Genomic DNA, 6,185 nt, shown 5'->3' with positions numbered 1-6,185 from the left:
TCAACTCTTGATCTCGGCTCAGGATCTCACAGTCCTGAGATCAAGCCCAGTGTTGGGCTCTGCGCTGGGCAGTGGAGCCTGCCTAAGATTCTCTCTCCCTCTCCCTCTGCCCCCCACCCTCCATATGTGCACTCTCTCTCTCTCTCAAAAATTAATTAAAAATAAAAAAGGAGGGAAGTAGTAGTCACACATCTACCCTTTGAGGAGACATCAAGTCTCAGAGATTGCTATGGTATAATGGAAAAAAGCATGGACCGGGGGTTCAAATCTCGCAGTTAAATCTCAGCTGGGTCACTGACTAGCTGTGTGACCTTGGGCTAGCTACTTAAGGTCTCTGAGCTCAGTTTCCTCTTTTGTAAGATCAGGCTCAAAATATCCTTCTGCTCATGAGAGATGCTGCAGATTCAGCAAGATAACCGCCCTCGGGGTGAGGGGGAGGAGGGTACTCAGCCCCAGTTGGTTTCCCTTTCTTTCCTCTGAGGTCAAGATGGAATGATAAAGTAGTGCTGTGTGGGGCCACCGCTCAGCCTGAAGGAAAGTGGCAGCTCTGCAAAAGGCTCCTGAAAGGGAGAAGTTGACAGCTCCCCTCCCCCGACGGGGTCAGCTGGTGAAATGGGAAAGGACTGTGAGGATTTGGGTAAAATGCTCTAATTCCTGTCCCAGTTTTGTCACCAAGCCATCTTCCTTTATCCCCAACACATTTGATTTTCTCCCCTGGTTTGCTGCAGCCGCGAGTGTGAACTTTGGAGTCAAATAGAGTTGTGTTTGAATCCTGGCTCCACCTCTCCACGGTGGAGTGAAATACATTTTTTACCTTCCCTGCACCCCAGGCCCAGGAGACAAATCAATAAGGCGCCCTGGCCCACTAGGTATGTGCTAGTGGGAGAGCCAGCTAACCTCCAACTCCCCCAGTCACTTCTCATTCACTCACTCACTCAACAAACGCTTATTGAGCACCTACTAAGTGCTTGCCACTGTCCTGGAGGCTGGAGATGAAGGTGCAAGCAAGGCTACCATGGTTCTTGCCCAGCAGGTTAAACAAACAGGGTAATTAGACTCTGTGGCAGGAAGGCATGAATGCTGGGTGGAAGAGAACAGGCTAGGGGAGCCAGGCACAGAGGCTCAGCAGCTTGAGGAAGTCAGAAGGCCAAGGTGACAAGGCCCACAAGCAGGGGAGAGAGGTATTGGAGGAAAGGGCCAGATCCCAGGGGTCGCTGTGAGCCAGTTGTTTTATTACACGAATTTGGATTTTAATATATGGCCAATGGGGAGCCAGGGGTGATGGGCATGGGCCCCCGTGGACAAAGGTGAGGCACGTGACAACTCTTGCTCAGGTACTCTTTGTGGGGAGTGAGGCTCCTGGAGAAAGCAGGCCTAATCCTTGGGTATGGCTGGAGCATCTGGGGGGAATGGTGGTGGTCTTTGCTGAGGTGGGGACGACTTGGGAGAGGGGCAGGGGTGGGGAATGCTCAAGAGCTAGAGTTTGGGCAAACTGGGTTTAAAGCCCCTGTGAGACATGGAGATGTCAAGCTGGCGTTTGGAGCCAAGTCCTACAGACAAGGCCACTGTGGCTTAAATGTAAAGAACTTTCCCAGAGTCCCACCCCCAAGACTGGGATTTGGGTCCGAGGACCTCCAAAGCCTGGAGCACCAAACAGCCTCAGAACTCAGCAGACTATAGGAAAAGAAACCATCAGAGGGAGGTCCTTGGGTTTTAGGACTGGGGAGGAAATTTAAGAGGAGCACTCCCCGTGCCCCCCCCCCCCCAGGTAGGCTCCAGCGCTCGCTCTCCCAGGCTGGGCTACTAGTCTCCACCCTGAGGGGAGTCAAAAAAAGAGAGGTTGGAAACTCATGGATGTGGAGGACCGAGCTCAGGACTTCTGGCTGCATTTTCATAATATGAGCTAGACCAGCTGTCCGCAGAGTCGGGTTGGTCGTTGGTTGCCAGAAGTCCAGAGCTTAAGCACCTTTATGGATGGACTGCACTGTGTTCCCCAGGTGCCTTGGGAAGCGGAGGACCTCTCCTCCCTCCATCCTGCCTCCTCCCCTCCCCCCTTGCTCTGAGAGGACAGTTTAGAGAAGCTGGTGTGAAATAGTTTGAAATTCAGAACTTCTGGGCGGTCCCCCAGGGCAGAAAACAGGAAGCCAAGATTAAAGGCAGATCTCCAGTAAAGTCCCCTTCTAACTTCCTGCAGAGCAGGTGCTCAGGCTGAGCTGTGAGCAGCTACCCTTGCTTGACAGCACCTCAGGCAGCCCCCTTCGGCCTTGCCGTCACCATCTCCACTGGTGAGCTCCTGCCAGGCCCTTGGGGAATGAGCCTCCTCCAGAAGGAGGCTGTGGAAGGTGGAAGGTCCGGTCACTGTGGAAGAGGCCTAGTGGCACTGATAGGAACTAGCACCTGGGGACCCCCGGGCAGCAGTGAGAACAAGTGGAAAGGGCATGGGTTTTGGGGGTCACTCAGGCCTACTTTGAATGCCACTGCCCTCCTGTGAGGTCTCGCTGACCCGAAGGGTAGAAAGAGGGGCTCGAGGGAAGGTGGCTAGGGAGACCAGACCCATGTCAAGGGCTGAGAGTCCCTAAGGAAGGACAGAAACCAGGAGACAGTGACAGGCCACAGTGGCCTCTGACATCTGGAAGCCAGGGGCTGCTCAGCTGGATGGCCGCGCTGATATCCACAGCTGCTAAAAGCTCAGGGAACCAGGGGCCAGGATGGGCTTCCCCTGGGACCTCTTTCCCTTCCTGACCTGCAGGACAGGAGGCTTTCATGGGCTCCCTCAAGTCAAGAAGCTGCACCTGCCTCATGTAGGGGCAAGGCCTTGGCCTTCTGCATAAGCCTTTGAGCTTCAGCCTGAACTCCCACCCTTACAAAGCTGTCTGTGGGAGTGAGCGTGGCTACCTGGAATCTAGGTGTGTCACACATTGAAAACCTCCCTCCTTGGGCTGGCGGAGTTTATCATGAGGACGAGGTGTTGGCCTGGGAAATTGAGGCTCTAGAGACAGACCTTGCTTCTGACTTTGGGCAAGGCCTCCCTGTCTAGGCCTCAGCTTCCCCACCTGTGTGCTGAAGGGGCACAGCTGGAGTTCTCCTGCAGATCTGAATCCTCCAACTTCTGACTCCCCGGGACTAGGGAGCTGCCATTTGCTGAGTACCTACTATGTGCTGGGTACCTCATTATTATTACTGATGATGACGCCTAATATTTACTGAGCGCTTACTCTGCAAAGCTTTTTTTTTTTTTTAAGGTCAGATTAAGGTCCATTCTCTTCAGTGCACCTGTTTGCTCCTGGGAAATTTCCTGGGAAGTCAGTCTTTGTTTCTGACGTGATGGTGCTAGAAGTCTTGGTGGCGGTGGTTTGGTGGCTTCGTGGCATTAGTGGTGTTAGTGGTGGTGGCGACCCAACTGAAAGGTCACTGGGGCGCTGGCAGGACCCACTCTTGTGGCCTGAGGCCGCCTGCACACAGCCCTTCCCCACCACATGGGGGTTAACTGGCCAGTCCCCTGACCTCAAAGGTCAGGGGTTCTGGGCTGCCTGATTTAGAACCTCCCGGAAGTGGGAGGCTGCAGAGCTAAGTCCAGGGCACAAACTGGTTAAGGCACCTGTCGTCCCTGCCAACTGTCTCAATGCTTCCCTCATAGCACATATTTCTCTCCTCCTCAGTCCCTGTCTTCTTGGAATGTTCTGGCTAGTGGGGCACGGATGCGAGACGAGGTGATGGGAGTTACCAGGAGCGTGTGCAGGTGCGCTGTGGGTTCAGAGCAGAGGAAACCTCCTCACCTGAGCGTTCAGACCCAGCCTGGGAGGCAGGCTGAGGGAGATCAGGAGCAGAGGCAGTGGAGCTGAAAGGGGTGGAACTTGCGAGAAGGGGAAGGAGGGGGCCAGGATGGAGTGACGGGCAGGGCAGGGGGGCAGGGCCCCGGAGCCGAGCCTCCTGGGGACCTCGGGAGTCTGTGGACCTCCTCCCCAGGCAGAGGGTCCCTGCTCTTTGGGGGTTTTACCACAGTGCCGGCTGCGCATCCGGATTTTTAAAGATACCCCTCCTTACAGGTGGAGAAATGACTGACTTTCTGTCCCCCGGGGAAGCTGCAATGATTGGCCCAGGTCCCAAGGCTAGGTCCCTCCCCTCTGCTGGGCCCCTCAATGGGCTCTGTCAGCATTGCAGCACTGACTCCCCCTTTGTGGGGGGGTTCCTGATCTGCTCTTGGGGGCTGAAATGCAGCGCTCAGAGGTTGGTTGAATGAATGAGTAACATGAATTAGAGTTAACAATAATAATAACTAGGTAACACTCATATGGGGCTAACAATGTGCTGTCCTAAGCACTTTACATGTCTTTTTTTTTTTTAAGATTTTATTTATTTATTTATTTGAGAGAGAGAAAGCATGAGAGGGGGGAGGGTCAGAGGAAGAAGCAGACTCCCCGCTGAGCGATGCAGGACTCCATCCTGGGATTCCAGGATCATGACCTGAGCGAAGGCAGACACTTAACCGACTGAGCCCCCCAGGCTCCCCACACTTTACATGTCTTAATGGGCATTTCATCCTCACAATATACTTGTAAAGTAAGGACCCTTGTTATCTCTGTTTTGCAGATACAGAAACTTAAGAGGGATTCCACGAGGGAGCTCAATTGCCAGATCCTGGGTAGGGGCAGAAGGACCCAGCATGCCACCACATCCTTATCACCCAATTTATTTTAACAGCTCTGCGTTAGAGTCCTGGCCTCACTCCTGCCCAGGTGTGTGACCTTAAGTAAAAGTCACTTAACCTTTCCGAGGCTCAGTTTCCTCCTCCGTAAAATGGGAACAGGAGGCCCACCTCACAGGGTACTTATGATGCTAACCGGAGACCGTGAGAAGTTAACCACGTAGTCCAGTGCTTTGGCACAAAGCGTGTTCTCACTCTGCCGGCAGGCAGAAGAGAATTTTTGCTCTGAGTCCCCAACAGGTTATGTGGTCCTGGTTCCCCCCACCCCTTGCCCTCTAAGCACTCAGCACAGCTCCCTTAGGCTTTTGTCTGTGCCCGCCCCTACAGTTGGCTACAGAATGGCTGGCGAATTCAAGCCCTCCTTCAGCCATGCACCAAATATTGAGGATGTGTTTACTACTCTCCAGGTTCCAGAGCCCAGGTAGGGCCAGAGCTTTCTTGGTTGTCCCCTGGAGCACTGGGCTCACAAACCCTCTTCTAGGTTGCTGCCCCCCTCCCCCCAGTGCTGCCCAGAGACTCTCACCTGCCAGGTGTCACCTTTGAGCTGAGCCAACCTCCACCCAGATGTACCCAGGCTCTGCCTTGTAGATTGGAAGCCCCAATTAGTGCTGTTTTGCCTTCTTCGAGGAAACTGTTTTGGGGAAAGCAAGAAGAGGGGTCCTGGGGTTCTCCAAGGTGCAAAGACTGGAAACTTGCCCCGGGGTGGGGGTTGGCAAGGAGAAGGAGCAGGAGGTTTGCCTGGCTTGGGCTGCAAGCTAGAGTAGCTTAGTGCAGATCAAGCTTTTGCAAATCACATGCAAAGCCTCTTGCTCAGGTGTTGTGCCCGTGAATAGGCCTGTGTGCCAACACCGTCCCTGTGGGAGATTAGGGGAGCTTTGGAAAGACCCCTCCCTTGGTTAGGAGTGGAGTGGAGCGGGGCAGGGAGGGGACCCTCTCTGAGCTGAAGGAGGTTCCAGAAGTCCCCTGAGTCAGGAATGAAGCCAGGAGGGCCTTTCTTCAGTGGGCTGCAGGGAGCCTGGGGGGAAGTGTTCCCTCCCTCCAGTTGTTAGGTCCCCCAGAGTTTAGTTCTGAGTTGGGGGTGTCTGGGAGGGGTGAGCTCTCTGAGGACAGGGGCAGGCTCCCTTTCCTCTGTCTGTCCACGGGGTGGCAGGGCGAGTTCTGGTTGGAGAGATGGCCCTCTTATCCCCTAACCTCCCCCCCCCCCCACGGGGGCCATGCAACTCCAGCTCCTCAGCAGCCGTAGTGCCCCGGACCTCAATCCCCAGCTCCACTGGCCAACCAGCAGGGAGAGTGACAGCTTCGGAGAAAAGTCAGGCCTGCCTGGGTCTGGGAGCCCAGGTCCTAGGTGCTTGATGTTGACAGGGACCTAGTGTTGGTTGAATGAGTGAAGGATTAAGGTTGGGGTGACAGGACCAAAGCTTGGAAGGAGCTAGTGGCTCCCCCCCCCACGGAGCTTGGGGCGCAGAGAACAGGAGGCTTC

Source organism: Eumetopias jubatus, unplaced genomic scaffold (genome assembly GCF_037043125.1).
Source record: "Eumetopias jubatus isolate StellerSeaLion01/CBP00866 unplaced genomic scaffold, mEumJub1_p1.0 scaffold_7, whole genome shotgun sequence".
In the NCBI taxonomy this organism is placed as follows: Eukaryota; Metazoa; Chordata; class Mammalia; order Carnivora; family Otariidae; genus Eumetopias; species Eumetopias jubatus.
Note: the sequence above shows the minus strand (reverse complement) of the source record.